General features: G+C 36.6%; 2 pseudogenes; both read right to left on the reverse strand.

The window, feature by feature from the left end:
* Positions 1 to 1,222: 1,222 nt before the first annotated feature.
* Positions 1,223 to 3,722, reverse strand: LOC143575918 (putative receptor-like protein kinase At2g23200 pseudogene; annotated as a pseudogene).
* A 1,462-nt stretch (positions 3,723 to 5,184) lies between these two features.
* Positions 5,185 to 7,648, reverse strand: LOC143575919 (putative receptor-like protein kinase At2g23200 pseudogene; annotated as a pseudogene).
* Between the last annotated feature and the right edge of the window lie 9,426 nt (positions 7,649 to 17,074).

Raw genomic sequence — 17,074 nt, forward strand, 5'->3', positions numbered from 1 at the left:
TCGCTACAGATATTAAATTCTTCGTCGAGAAACCCATCCATCCAAGGGGCATTCTTTTGTTACCCGCTATGAAACTTATTGGGCTAAGAAAGTAATATCTTATACTTGGAGACCCAGTCCATAATATCTACATACCTGATACCACATAGAAGTCTGGTATGATGTTTTCTTTTTAATATTTAAAGGTTATTGGGTTTTAATTTTTAAAAGTGACTCTTATATATTAATTTTATACATGTAGTATATTAAAAAAAATTAAAAATGTATGGGCACCCATAGGAATGGGCCCTATGCAGCCGTCCGCCTTACACTTTTCCCGGGCCAACCTTGAATAGAGTCGGTGTCGTAAATGAGTTGGATATATAGGTTACATCAGTGAGTCGTGCTATGTAACAAGTTGAAACATCACATTACAAAATAGGCCAAATTTGTGCAGGTCAAAACGCATTTGTGTCATATTTTATAGTGGCTAATGGTGACAACTTGCTTGTGATGGCAGCAGTGGCGGTTGTGTTTGACAATGGAGGTGGTAGATTTAGTGGTGGCTATTAGATAGGTGGAAATGATGGTGGTAGTGGCAATTTGTGGTGGTGGTAACAATTGTGGTGATAGCTAAGGTAGCAAAGATGGTGGTTGTATCGATGAAGATTGATAAATCATGGTAAAGCTTTTCTTACCTCCATCCATCCCAACTCGATGAAAAAAAATACATACAACTTAATTTGAGCAAAAGTAATATACTAGACACAAAATAAGATAAATCAAATAAGTCCATTTAAACATATAATTGTTTAAGTTTAATATTTTTTTTAACCAAAGATTCAAATTTTTTCTCACTTTCAACCCAAAACTTTTTAAAGATTCTCAAGGACAGACCTGGAAATAGGTTTATATCATTGAGTTGTGTTATGTAACAAGTTGAAACATAACACTTTAAAATAGGTTAAATGTGCTCGGGTCAAAACGGATTTACGTGTTATATTTGTTTTTATAGCAGTGGCAGTCGTAGTGACAATGGAGGTGGTAGATTTAGCGGTGGCCACGAGATAGGTGAAAATTATGGTGGTGGTGGCAATTTGCGATGAAGAACGGTAAATGATGTAAAAGTGTACACTTTCCAAAAATAATATACTAGACTCAAAATAACAACTCAAATCAATATTGCCTTGTCTACCTATAACGTTCATGATATTATGACTTACGACCGAGATTAATATTGACAAAATCATAGTGCAGGAATATATGATAAATTAAAGCTTATTACAGAGTAAACTCACTCAAATTAAGTAGCACTGGGAAAACACTTGTCTTCATGGGTCTCCAACTAGGAAAACACTTGGCTTCCACTCGGATAATTTGCATCGCTCACTTGAGAATCATCATCGTTACATTTAGAGGGCAAACGATCAATCACTGACGTCGATAACTGCAACGACGTATTCATGATGCTATCTTCACCCACCACCATTTGTTGAAGCTTCAATGCGTATATTAAGTCCCATAATACCTCAATCATACCTGGCCTCTCATCTCCAGTGTTCTTTAAACATTTCTCAACCGTTTCCAAATACTTTATTAAGGAATTCGGGTTTATATTATTTACAAGATATGGGTCAATTATCTTCTCCACTTTCCCATCCTTTATTTGTTTGATCGCCCAATCGGCCAAATTCGATTCTTCTTGAGGAAGTGTGGTGTCAAGTGCCGGCCTCGCACATAGCACTTCAAGTAAAACAACTCCTAAAGAGTAAACATCTGATTTTTGAGTTAGTTTCATGGAACTTATGTATTCTGGATCCAAATACCCAATACTCCCTTTGATATCCATCTCGCTTTCCTCCACATTATCGAACTGAGATATACCAAAATCAGCCACTTTTGCTATATAGTTTTCGTCAAGCAAGATGTTTGTTGACTTAACATCACCATGAATTATCCCCGCATCCGCACCAGTGTGAAGGTAATGCAATCCTCGAGTCACTCCAATGCAAATCTCGAGTCTCTGACTCCACAAGAGCTTCATATCATCTTTGTTAGTGTCATACAAATGATCTTTAAGAGTACCGTTTTTCATGTATTCGTACACGAGTATCATCTCGGATTTTTCATCACAATACCCTATCAAAGTAACTAGATGTTGGTGTCGTATTTTTGACATAATGATAACTTCTTTGACGAACTTTGATCGACCCTGCCCATGTCCTTTCTCACCTCGTTTCACAGCAACCATCTTTCCACCCGAAAGAGTTCCTTTATAGACCTTCCCAAACCCACCTTTTCCAATCACTATATTTTCCTCAAAGCGGTTCGTCGCTTGCAATATATCAGCAAACCGGAACCGAAGGTTGAGATTCAAATTAAGAACTCGTGATGGGTGGTTAACAGTAGGGTTAATATCTACTGTTGTGTATGAACTCCAGTCGTATGATGGTACCGCGTTAGATTCCCTATTCGTCCCTACCAATAGCTTCGTTTTACGGTACTTAAACACGATAAATAAACCTATTAGCAAAACAAACACCACACATCCAACCACAATGTACACTTTCTTGCCGCTCTTCATGCCATTGCGAATATCATATACACTCGAATTCTTTAGTAACTCCATGATCTCGAGCCCATTCAGTAACGCACGTAGACTGTTTATTGGAATCTCTCTTATGCTAACATTCATAAAACCAGACTCATGGGAATCTACCACAAAATCATGATAAAAGGGAATGTTTCTACCCGGATTAATCACTGCCTTATGATGGCTGTAAATGGTGAAACTAAAGGGCTGATTAGAACTATGGCTGGCGTTTAGAAAGTTGCAGAAATGAGCTCGAACAAGAAACATGGCATTCTTGTTAACTTCAAAATTCCATGTGATATTGTTTGCTGAGGAATCAGGGTTCAACATTTTGGCCGTTTTGTAAACATCATCAGGAGCATCGAATCTGGTAGAAAAAGGCCAGATAGTAAAGCATGCCTGACAATGTTATGTTTTCCGCTGGCTCAGTTATGAAGATGAAGGGATCATCTGGTATCCAGTTTCTTCTTAGAGTGTCATGATTTACGTCAATGCTCAGTCCACCAACGTTAATCCTATAAACTGGTTTGAAAGCATAAGATGATATGTTATCCATATCCCCAAAATATTTCCCGGATGATATATGAGGTGAAGAGACGCCGTGCTTGAACATTTCGGACGGTGTTGTGAAAGCTTCAATGGCGTTTACAAAAGCGGGAGATGAGCCACTGGAGGGTGTGAATTCAATTCTGAACTTTCGTTCTTCTCCAATTGGGATCATAAAGTTTTTTATTACAGTCAACTTTCCCACATTAAAATTGGATAACAGATAGAACCCAGAAACCGAAACGTCGAATTTAGAATTAGATAATTCGAATCCATTATAAAAGAAGGGTGAAAAATGAAGGTTTACCATCAAGAAAGTGTTCCTATCTTCTGCTTGGAGTTCATACCATGATTTATTTGTGAAAACTCTTGCTGTTCGATAGATTTCCAATTCCGAGTTGTTATTTACGGCCTTGAGGCCACCAGAGACTGAAAGTGTAGCGAGGTTTTCATCTCCGATGAATCTCTTCTCTGTGAAACTGATATCAGAGTTTGATCCGCAGTTAATGAAGTAGTGGTCCGGTAAGGCATACTTGGACTGTGAGGAAACAATTGAGAGAGTGAAGAGAAGAATGACTAGAGAGAAACAAAGGGTGGATCCCATGAAGCATGTAAATATTTTTTGGTTCAAGTGAAATAATTATTGGTTTGATTCATTTTACAAGGAGGAAGAAGACATATTTGAACAAGGAGTTGACGAAGACGAGCATTTAGGGGTTCTAAAGTCTACACGGATAATGATGAACAAGAACTTCTTTCTATCATTATGTTTTTATTAGTTGTAGGCACATAAATGAGTTTCCTTCTGATTTTTGTAATTATATATTAAATGCAACACAAACTTTTTATCCTATTGGAATGTCACTTCCCTCAAGTTGTTTGAAAGCCTTATTGTTCAATGGATGTCAATAGTTATAAAAATACTAATTATATATGATTATATTTAGAGTAAAGTGTCAAAATCGTCTTGGTTATTTATGCCACTTTAGTCCAAATAGTTTAAATTTTGCACCAGGGCCATTGAGGTCGTCCAAATCACTAACTTCGTTAGTTTTTAACATTAAATCAGGGGCAAAAGAGCCTTTTTATACTAATTTATCATTCTATTTGTTTTTTAACCTCTTTACACCTAAAAAATTATTAAATACACTTTTTAACCTTTTTACCCTATTTTTTATGTAATATATATTTATATTATATATATATATATATATATATTTAATGTTATAATATAAATTCACAACCAGGGAATATATATATTTAATGCTCATTTATAAACCAGATTAACACAGTAATCCAATTATTTATTTATTTGCATAAAGCAAGTAATGTATGTATGCACACATCGTACTACAAATATCATACTCACCTACTATCTTGAAGTAAATAAAATAGAATCAAAATTTAGTAATAGCAGATTATACCAATTCATTTGAAAAACGCACTATACATTGCTATGATCCAATGATCCACATCAATGAGGTTGTTTTCCCGTTTGCCCTTAACCGCGTCAAGTACTTTTCCTTCCCCATTTCAAAGAAATTCAAACTTATGGTAACAAAAATCTTGACACTTTTTTGTATTTTTTTTAGAATCTAGGTGAAAAAGGAGGGCTATTTAATCAAGCCTCATGAGAAGTCAGTTGACTACAAAGTGAAATTGTTCTGTGATAGCCGATGAGCTTAGAAGCAGAATGTTTCATGCTCGTACAAAATATATTGACGTCCACAGCCGCTTTGTTCGTGAAAATGTGTTGAAAAGGTTAACTGAATCTAATGTTTGTGGATACCGGGTTGCAGTTAGTGTATGCACTGACAAAAGCGTTACCAACGATTAAGTGTAGAAGCTATGTTAGAAAATTGGGACGAATGGAGTTGGTGTTGAGAGGAAGTATGAATCTAGCAATACTCTTGGGTCAGTATTGTGTGTTCGTGCGTTTGAGTAGCGGATTCAAAGTGTGATCGGTGTTCACCGAGTTTAAAAGTATGACACACATACAAGATTCGAGATTATTAATAGCTCTAAAAAACATACAAGATTAAAGATTATTAATAGCTCTGAAAAACTTCATATTTGCTATCGAGCTTCATCAATCTTCAACTGAGAAAACACTTGACTTTCACTAGGATAACTTGTATCATTCACTTGAGAATGATCATTGTAACTTGTATCGTTCACTATATCATCGTTACGTTTAGAAGGCAACCGATCAATCATCGACATCGAAAACATCAATAATGTATTCACGGTGCTATCTGCAAGTGTTCCTTCATCTGACATCAATTGTTGATGCTTTAACGCATAATTTAAGTCCCATAACACATCGATCATACTTGGCCTCTCGTCTCCTGTGTTCTTCAAACATCTCTCAACCGTTTCCAAAAACTTCCTTAATGAGTTTGGTTTTATCTGATCTACAAGATACGGGTCAATTATCATCTCCACCATCCCATTCTTTATTTGTTTGATCGCCCAGTCGGCCAAATTTGCTTCATTTTTAGGAAGCATGATATCAAGCGCAGGCCTCGCACATAACACTTCAAGCAAAACTACTCCAAAAGAGTAAACATCTGATTTTTGAGTTACTTGCATGCAACTTATGTATTCAGGATCCAAATACCCGAAACTCCCTTTGATGCCCATCTCGCTTTCCTCTAAGTTATCAAAGCGAGATATCCCAAAATCAGCCACTTTTGCTATATAGTTTTCATTAAGCAAGATATTTGTTGACTTAACATCACCATGAATTATCCCAGGTTCTGAACCCGTGTGAAGGTAATGTAATCCTTGAGTTGCACCAATGCAGATCTCAAGCCTTTGGCTCCACGAGAGTTTCTCGCCATCTTTATTCGTCCCGTATAAATGTTCTTGAAGAGTACCCTTTTCCATATATTCATACACGAGTATCATCTCTGACTTCTCATCACAATACCCAATTAAAGTAACTAGATGTTGGTGTCGTATTTTCGACAAGACCATAATTTCTTTCACAAATTCCGGCCGACCCTGCCCGTGTCCCTTTTCCCCTCGTTTCACTGCAACTGCCTTTCCATTAGGGAGAGCTCCTCTATAGACCTTCCCAAATCCGCCTTTTCCAATCATTAAACTCTCATCAAAGCTATTCGTCACTTGCAATATATCGACGAACTGGAACTGAAGGTTGAGATTCATCTGAGGAATTCGTGATGGGCCGTTAGCCATAATGTCGGTATTTATGCTCGTGTATGAACTCCAACTGTGCGACAGTACCGTGTTAGATTCCATTTTCGTCTCTAGCACCGGCTTCGTTTTTGGGAACTTCAACCCGACGAAAAAACATGTTAACAAAACAAAGATCACACCTCCAATAACAAATCCAACCACAATGTGCCTCATCCAATCACTCCAATTATTAGGTAAACCCAACAACTCCATGACCTCGAGCCCATTCAAAAACACGGATTGACTGATATTAGTAATCGCTCCAATACTGACATTCAGAAGCCCCGACTCGACAGAATGAACCACAAAATCAATATAGAAGGGAGCTTGTAATCGCTTCAACTCTCTTCGAGGATTAATCTCTTTCGTATACTTTCTGTATATGAAGAGATTGAAGGCATTGCTAAGGTCTTGGCTTGTAAAGTCATAGAAATGAGCTCTAACAAGGTACATAGCGTTTTTATTAACCGTAAATTTCCATGAGACTATATCGACCGAAGAATTAGCGCTCAATTGTCTGGCTGTGTTGTAAACATCATCTGGAGCGTCGTATGTGGTTGCATAAAAATCGTTATATTTAATCGTGCCATGAAATGCTATGTTTTTTGCTAGCCCGGCTTTGACGATGAAGGCATCATCTGGAGTCCAGGCTCTTCTTAAAGTGTCACGTTCTAGGTCAATGCTCTGACCACCAACGTTAAGTCTATAAATTGGCATGAAGGCATAAGTTGATGATATGCCATCCATTTCACCAGTATATCCCGCGGGTGATATATGAGAAGGAGAGGCGTCGTGCTTGAACAGTTCATATGGTATTGTGAAAGCTTCAATGGCGTTTACAAAAGCAGGAGACGAGTCATTAGAGGGTGTGAATTCAATTCTAAACTTTCGTTCGGAACCAATCGGGATTATAAATTCTTTAACTACATTAGTCGAGACTCCCACATTAAAACTAGATAATAGAGAGAACCCATAAACCGACACGTTGAACTTGGAAGCCGATAAATCGGATTCATTAGATAAGTAAGGGGAAAAATAAAGACGTACCATCACGAAAGTGTTGCTTTTATTTGCTTTGAGTTCGTACCATGATTTATGAGTGAAAACTCTTGCAGTTTCATAGATTGGGAATGGCGGGTTGTTATTTCTGGCCGTGCGGCCACGAGAGTATGAAAAGGAAGGGAGGTTTTCATCTCCGATGAATGTTTTCCCGGTGAAAGAGATATTGGAGTTTGATCCGCAGTTAATGAAGTAGTTGCCCGGGGAGAAATCCTGTGAGGAGACAAGTGAGAGAGTGAAGAGAAGAATGAGGAGGCTGAATTCCATTGAAGCATGTGAGGATTTCTGTTTCTAATGAAATAAGTACAAGGTGGGAGAAGACAACATTTTAAAAGGGAATTGACGAAGACGATATTTGAAAAGGGAGTTGACGAAGACGAGCATCAAGTGGCTCTAAACATATTGCTGAAGATAAAAAGAAAACACAAGTTGCTAGAATTTTGTTTTTATACAAAAAACAATTGACATTTTTAAAAGTTGCATTACCATCGTTAAACGAACCGAACGTTCGGTGAACTATTCGTGAACCGTTGGACAGAAAGTTCGTTTATGTTCGTTTATTTAATAAACAAACAAACATGAACAAAAAATTTGTTTTCATTTAATTAAACGAACGAACATGAACACATGTTATGTTCGTTCATTTATGTTCATGAACGTTCGTTTATGTCTGTTTATTTATGTTCGTTTGTGTATTAATAGAAAATAATTAAATGTTATCTAGATAAGTCATCTGATTAAAGGTTTTATATTTGCTAATTTTTGTTTATTTAAGTGTTTTCATTTAAGTTCGTTTATATATGCTTGTGTTCATTTCCATTTGTTTATATATGTTCATTTATCTTTGTTCAACTATGCTCGTTTAGATTTTAAACAAACGAACACAAATGTCCGTTTCTAAATAAACGAACATGAACATAAATATTTGTTTGTTTAAATGTCCGCATTCTTTTAAAGTTAAATGAACAAACACGAACATGCCCTTGTTCGTGTTCATTCGATTCGTTTGCTGGCTTTCATTATTTACATTAATGAATACATCGGTCTTAATCTCTAGGCTCTGCCGATTTTATTTGCATTCGTTTGTGTTTGTGAACCGTTCGTGAACACATTAAGTTCCTTAATAAACGAACACGAACATAAAATCTCGTTCGTTAAGTGTTCGTGACCCGTTCGTAAACACATTATTTTTTTTAAAAACGAACATGAACAAGACATTGTTCGTATTTGTTCGGATCGTTTACAGCCCTAATCATCGTACTTTAAACAATTTAATCTCGTATGTATATTCTTAGAAACTAACTAAAATACTAATTTTAGTAATTTGATCAAAATAACTATTCTCATCTTATTTTTCTCAAAACTTTAATAATTCATATCTATAAATTCTTAAACTTTATAAGTTTTATATTTATGAATTTAGCTATCGATAGTTTACCTCTAACCAACACATACTTGACATAATGATATCTAAATGCGTAATGTTAAAATTCAGTGTCGTCTTCGTGGATGTAGATACCTCAATCGAGCCGAAATAAAAAGGTTTGTAGGCCTTAACAAATAATAAAATATATAAACTGATTTTTTGTAAGCGATTATTAATGTTTTAACAATAAAAGGGCAGTGGCTATTTTTGTCATTCCTTAAAAAACTTGATTTTGTAGTCATGCTGCTCCTTCTCGACTTTCCCATTTAAGTTTTCCGGCGAGTTTAAACACCAAAATTAACGATCGAATCGGTCAACTGACGACATCGTTTGACTTGGGATCTTTTACCAATATATACACACACATATGCATACATACGGTGACGGAACTAGAATATTTTAACTAGGGTTTAATATAGAAATTTTATATGATGAATTAATGATACGTAAAAGTTAATTTTTTATTACAATCTACATTATTCTGAATCAAATAAAATAATATGTAAATAAAACTATTAAATATAATATGAAAAATTTTACATATTTTAACTTAAAAGTCAGAATAGTAAAAAAAGGTAAAACTTAATTTAAATTACTTATTGGTGATTACTTTTATAGAAGAGCATGGAAAGTTGAATGAATTAAATTTTGATAATTTAACTCATCGTCTTCATTTAGTCGTCGCTTCCATTTGCTTTTGTTAGGAAAAATCAAAATGAAAATTTTCATAGCCATTTTTCTCTTCTATCTTTACTTTTATACCTATTAACGGAATGTCCTATCTTAAAAAAGAGTTACAATGCCAAATAGGCCTAATAAAGTGTTTGGTCGGCCGGACTACCCCAGAAAATTATGTGCCTCGTTGGCGGTCGGGCTCGAACATCCCTGGGCTGGCCTGTTAAAATTATAAATATTTACTCTCAATTTCATAATCCATTTCTTTTCTATTAGAGCTTGGTTATTCCTAATTGGGTTTTCTATCTATTTTTTCATGTTTGGGCTCCTCTCTCCTGGATTGCAAGTTTGGCCCATTCTCTAAGTGAAGACTAGCTCTTCAACGTATCTTCTTGTTTGGAAAGGATGTGCTAGCTATGGAGACACCAGATTTTTGGTATAACACATCAACGGTCGGCTCCTTTCCCTAAGCAATTAGGTCATCGCCTCTCTATAAGAAAGCATGGTCATCACATTTTCAAGCCACGGCCCGTTAAACAAGTCTCATACAAGGATCGCTTCTTCATCTTTTGCCTCATGGTTTGTGTGAGCTTTATCTAGGGTTAAAACCCATTGTCTTATTATGTTTTATTAATCACAAATCATCTCAATGATGATTTGTGTATTATCTTCATTCTTATTTTATGTTCGCTTACTGATATTGTTTAAATTGTGTTTATGTTAGTTCGTTCTTGTAAGACAATTCGGTTTTACTCTAACTGTTTTGGTTCAGAATATATTGATTCACCATTTGTGACACGTAATAGGTGATCACTTCCTTATAGGTCGAGGGTTCAATCTTGCAGTAGACAAGATATGTGAATTTAATGGTAGATTAGAAGACGCTTAAAAAAAAAAAGTTTACCTCGAGTTTTGTTTAAAATTCAATTTCATATCTAAAAAGAATAATCTAGCAAAACTATATGTTCATAGACGTTTCAGCGTTGATTCAAGGAAGAACCCTAAGAATTACGACGAACATCCATTGGCACTAAAAAGATTGTAGATTGTTGAAGACAAGTTTTGTTTTGTTTTTTTTTTTGGGATGGCATTGAAGACAAGTTGTTAGTATGTATATTTTTTTTGTTAAGTTTCACCTTTCTAGCTTCCAATGAGTTTCCTTCTATTCTTTTAGTTTTTAAGAAGAATTTTCTTCTAACGCCTAAAATTACACTTACCTTGCATTTCCATATATTTGAACGACTACTACATATTAGTTTATAATTAACTTTATGAATTGTGACAATTAAGGGAGAAATCGTAAAAAAACCGCGGTCACCAGGGTTCCATGACCGGATCCGCTCACAAATGTGCGATAACTTGGTGGATAGCCCAAAATGTGAAGAACCTTGTTGACTAGCCCAAGTAGAAAAGCATACTGGATAAAAAATAAATAAATAAATCAATCGTCCTTCATAAATAAACTGATTCTAGGCAACAACACGGGGGTCCTTAAAGGGAAAATGACACTAAAGTTTCCACCCGAATCAGGCGTTACATGGTATGTGGGTCCTGTTAAATTTCAAGATGGTAACCAGCAACAATCGGTAACTCGGTAACTTGAACACGAGGGTTTGAACGAACTATTCGACTTTTTTTTTTATTATTAGGAAAACAAAGACATGCATATAAACAAAGACTTTTGGGTTTATATACTACCCATACATATGAGTTCTAAACAAACCATGACTCTTGCTTCTGCAATATCTCGTAACAAATTAGGGATAAACCAAAACTCAACTTAAACTTTAAATATAATAACATAGACCCAACTTAAACAAATAGATAATGATAATAATTAATTTAATTACTATCCCGATCTCCTCCAAGCCAACCATGAGATCACGAACTGAACCGCCCTATATTATCGAGTGTTGTTTACGTTTCACACTCCCTCTCAACATTCGACTTCTTCAATCCAATGCCATCACGAAACTTGATCAACTTCACTCCGGTTAACGGCTTAGTAAGCATATCCGCTACTTGCTTCTCCGTGTCTACATGCTTCATATCAATCTCACCTTTCAATACTTTCTCACGAACAAAATGATAATGTACTTCAATATGTTTAGTGCGCGCATGAAATGTCAGATTTTCGGCTAAAGCAACAGATGACAAATTATCACAACATATTACCACTTTAGCACCAACTTCTTGATTCAGATTTTGCATCAGTTGCTTCAACCACACACACTCCTAAGTTGCCATTGCGGCTGCTCGGTACTCCGCTTCGGTAGTCGATAATGACACAATAGGTTTCCTTTTACTACACCATGACACAGCACCCGATCCTATCATAACATATAACCTGTAGCTGGCCTTCGAGTATCCCGTCCTCGTGCATAATCTGCATCACAGTAACAAACCAATTTAGCCCGAGACTCCCTCTCAAACTTTATTCCATGTTTTGGTGTTGCCTTCAAATATCCTAGTACTCATCTAACCGCTTCAAGGTGCGGTTTTATCGGGTCTTGCATGAAATGGCTTAGAACACCAACCGCATAAGAGATATCGGGCCGGGTTACTGTCAAATAAATTATACTTCCTGCTATCTTTCAGTACATAGTAGGATCTTGTAATTCTTTGCCTTCGGTTGCCCGAAACCGATCGCTTGGCTCCATCGGATTCATTACCGGCTTGCAACTTTCTAAACCATATTTCATTAACATGTCAATAGTGTACTTATGTTGATGTAGCAGAAGACCATCATCCTTGTATTCCAACTCTAACCCAAGAACATGTTTTAGCCTTCCAAGATCTTTCATGTGAAACCTTGTACACAGATTCACTTCTAACTGCTCGATCTCATCTTCCATGTCACCCATGATGATTAAATCATTAGCGTACAAAAATGTCAGCAACCTTTCTACCTTCTATTCGAACAAATAAACTAGTATCCGCATCGGTCGGTGTGAACCCATTATGTTCTAAAAATTCAACCATTTTTCCAAACCAGGCTCGAGGCAACTGTTTCAACCTGTACAATGCTTTCTTTAACTTGCACAAATATCCCGGTCGATCCATACACTTAAAACCTTCGGGCTGATCTATGTAGATTACATGATCCAGGTCTCCTTATAAAAACGCGTTGCTCACGTCCATCTGCCATAGGTTCATCCTTTACTTGCTTCTATGGCCAGTATAACCCGAACAGTTGTGAGTTTAGCCATGGGAGCAAATGTCTCTTCATAGTCGATACCAAACTGTTGGGAGAAACCTCGTGCAACCAAACGCGCTTTATACCTATCGATCGATCCATCTGTCTTTCGTTTAATTTTGTATACCCATTTACACGAAATCGCCTTTGTATCTCCTTGTTTCGGTACAAGCTCCCAAGTTTGGTTCGTTAATAAGGCATCTACTTCTTATTGCATGGCGATTTGCCACACTAGTTCTTTACTCGCCTGATCAAAACATTCCGGTTCAGTTTCTTCTTTAGTTTGTGCAACAGCCACATTTGCATACCGCAAATTTTGTTTTCAATTCCGGTTTGATCTCCTGACTCCATCTTCTTCAAGTGAATCCTTGGTCGTCTCAATTATTGACGGTTGTGTAATGTTGACACTAGTTTCCCAAGGGTTATTCCTTGGCGGTGAGTTACGCGGTCCCATTGCTACTTCATCTTCCATCACGGTGCCAACCCCGTCAAACTTTAACACGGTATATGATTCTAATTCATCTTTTAGTTAGTTTGAATCAGGTAATGATTCTTGGTTTATTGACCACCATGCCGACGCCTCATCGAAAATTACATGTCTTGACACGTAACACTTCCCCGTCGAAGGGTCAAAACATCTCCAACTTTTTCGTTCATTATCATACCCTACGAAAATACACCTTATTGCCTTTTTCTCCAACTTGTGTCTCAAATGGCTTGGTATAAAAATGTAACACACACAACCAAACACACGAAAATGGCTAACATTCGGTTTTTGATAAAACAACTTTTCAAACGGTGATATGTACTGCATTTTTTGTTGTGGGAGACGATTACTTACATACACTACCGTCTTCATAGCTTTAGCCCAAAAACGCCCCCGCACGTTTTTTTATGTATCATACTTCCTGACAAATCCTGAAGATATCGGTTCTTGCGTTCCGAAACACCGTTTTTCTGCGGGGTATTTGAACATGTGAGTTGTCCTTTGATCTTGTGTTCTTTAAGATAGTCATTAAACTCTCTTGTTGTGTACTCGCTCCCGTTATTCGATCTTAGACATTGAATCGAATACTTGACATCTCTCACCGATTCATATTTGAATTCTTCAAACTTTGTGAACGCCTCCGACTTTTCTTTCATGAAGTAAACCCAAACGTACCTAGAGAAATCATCAATAAATGTTATCATATATTTCATACCTGATAACGAGGCTAGCTTAACGGGCCTAAACACATCCGAATGGATGAGTTCCAATGGCTTTGATGACTTGCGGTTTGAGCTCTCGAAAGGGCTGTTCGTGCGCTTTCCCATATTGGCAGCCTCCACACACCACATCTTTATATATACTACTTTGGTAACCCAATCGCTAGGCTTCTATTCATCATTATTTCGAGTCAATTATATCTCACATGGCTTAACCTTTGATGCCACATATTTGCATTTTGATTTGATTTTGCCTTTTCAACATAGGCCATTTTGGCCAATAAAACATATACTATTTCAACCCTTCTTCCTTGTACTACGGGTTTAGACGACGTTTCAAACTTGTCATGAATTTTTACATCATTTGGCCCAAATAAGACGTACCTTCCTGATGCGGTGATTTGAGGTACTGATAAAATATTCTTCTTCATCCCCGATACATGAAACACATTATTTAACATTAGTTCTTGCTTTCTTCCGGGCACAATCGTGTATCGCCTAATTGAGCAATATTATGACAGGAATTGTCGGCGATCACTACATCTTTGTTTCCTTCATACTTTACCAGGTTCTTCAGTTGACTTTTCTCACCCGTCATGTGGTTCGAGCACCCCGAGTCAGCTATCCATTCTACCTTTCCTTTAACATTAGTTCTTACTTTCCTTCCGGGCACAATCGTGTATCGCCTACATGAGCAATATTATGATAGGAATTGTCGGCGATCACTACATTTTTGTTTCCTTCATACTTTACTTGGTTCTTCAGTTGACTTTTCTCACCCGTCATGTGGTTCGAGCACCCCAAGTCAACTATCCATTCTACCTTTCCTTTTTTCTTTTCTTCAGTTGTTGCATTTAATGCTAGTACCATTTCAACAGTGGCACAGTATGCCTCGACATCCCAAGCAACCTCTTCTTGGGTTGCAGCAACATTGCTTTCCTCATTCAATGATGTTCTACAATATTTAGTCATGTGGCCTCGCTGTCCACACTTCTGGCAATTATACGGGAACCGTTTCTATGGCTTCTTGTTTCTTTTATCGAAACCCCGATCATTCGATTCCTTTTCTTGATTCTGATTCGATTTCCGTCACTCCTGTTTCTTGGCCCGCTTACCATAATTCTTCTAACCAGACCATTTATTTGACCTGAACTTACCTTTATCGCGATCTGCATAAAGAGCCGTGTCTTCGGCTTTTATTGATCCTCTAATCGACGTATCCGCCATTTGCTTGGCTAAAGACTCTTGCCCGGCCATCAGATTTTCAAACTCAACCAAGGATGGTTGAGTTGGCCATCCTTGTATGGCAGTAACAAAAATTCTATACTCGGGTTTTAAACCCGTGTATGATGACTCGCTTCATTCTCGGTTCCCCGGTTCTTGCCTCCGGATCCAACTCCCCGATTTCTCTACACAAGGTCTTCACCTTATGAAAATATTGTGGTATCGTTAATTCTTTTTGGTTTACAGACAACAATTCATACTCAAGAATTGTGAACCCGCATCATTCTTCTTGGAAAACAGGGCTACCAAGGCAACCCATGCCTGGTTAGGTGTTTGAAGGTTTCTTATGTGTTCTTGCATGGGCTAAATGCCAACCAGCGCCTAGATGATCTAAATGCGTGGGCAAGTGTGGCAAGAGGTAGCGGGAGCTGAATGATCGGGATATGCTCTTTGGATCCTCATTTCGTGGTAATTAAAACACCGTCTACATCTTCTAGATCTGCATCATATTTAGGTGCATAGGCTTGCAGGAGGAGGTATTGCTTAATGTTTACTTCTCTAATCAAAGTATTTTCACATATGTAATTATGCCTATGCCATCTTTAAATGGAATTACTATCCTATCAAAGGAATAGTTGTGTTTGATTGAAATGCATGTACTTATTACTATATTGTAGTGGAAATTAGATTACTTATAAGCACAAACCATTAGTAATGTTTGATTTGCTTTTAAGTTTCAAAAATTTAGTTTTAGTTATCATAAAAAAAATGTTACCAACGCTCTAGCCTTAAACCGAAAAAACCAAACATGAACACCCTTATTAACTAACATAAACCAATGTTTGTGGGTTTGATTTATTTACTAATAGTTTTTGCTCGTTACAGTTCTAATATTTTAACAATTTTTAGGTTAAAAAAGTTGTAGCTGAAATGGAAAAACTAGAAAATGAATGAAAGTGGAAATCAAGAAACAAGTTGAGAGAGCAAATGCAAGAACGGATTAAATGGAAAGGGATTGCAAGGAATTTGAAGAAAGGAGGAAAAACAATTTGAGGAGTTTACGAGAAGGTCTTAGCCTATGGTAGTAATTAGTTTAGGATTCTTTTTTTTCCCATCTTCTATGTTACCAATGGTGGTTTTGTAATGAAAACAAGTTTTGAATCTATTTATTGTTTCGGTTAACGTTATACAAGCATGTTTTAACTTTATGTTATTGTGTTTGTTTAATTTTACAAAATCATGTTTTGAATTTCTTTTATTATCCATTTCTCAGCAGAATAAAATTTTAGTTTTTTTTATTACTAAAAATGTGTTAGAAATGTGTAGGAAAGATGAAAACTAAAAATTAATGCTTTGTAGGAAATGCGTAGGAAAGATATAAAATAGAAAGAAAAACAAAACTTATACTTCCGTTAGAAATGTGTAGTAAACACTTATAAATTCTATCAGAACTGTGTAGGAAGCTTGAAGATAAAAAAAATCTTCTCGTCAGAAATGTGTAGGAAAGTAAACTTCGTGTGGGGCTAATAGTTTTCATTTACCATCTCATGGAAAACCCTTTTCGCTCCGCTTGGCCTTATCTCTCTCTCTAGGGGTATTTTAGTGATAGGTTCTATAGGAACTGGACGATCTTATTTTGTCAAACACCTAGAGAAAAACTCCTATCTTCCTTTCAATAATACTATTGTGCCATACCATTATGGAAGAAGATTAGGCCAAAATGTGGACTTTTGCCAGAATAAAAAAATGGATTTACTTCCTTTTGGTATTTTGGCCAAAATACCTTGACTCCTCGATACTCAATCAAATCCTCTTCGTTGATGATTAAATTCAGTTCTCTAGTCTCATATTTAGCAAGTCCCGAGCTCTTTCTTATATATCGAGGATCATCGAAATAAGCAAGAATACTATTTCTAAGGAGAATACCATTCTTGGGACTTCAATTGCTATACCTGAAGAAGGTATTAGT

Source organism: Bidens hawaiensis, unplaced genomic scaffold (genome assembly GCF_021521415.1).
Source record: "Bidens hawaiensis isolate Kalapana, Puna unplaced genomic scaffold, B.hawaiensis_p1.1 tig00027790_1, whole genome shotgun sequence".
In the NCBI taxonomy this organism is placed as follows: domain Eukaryota; kingdom Viridiplantae; phylum Streptophyta; class Magnoliopsida; order Asterales; family Asteraceae; genus Bidens; species Bidens hawaiensis.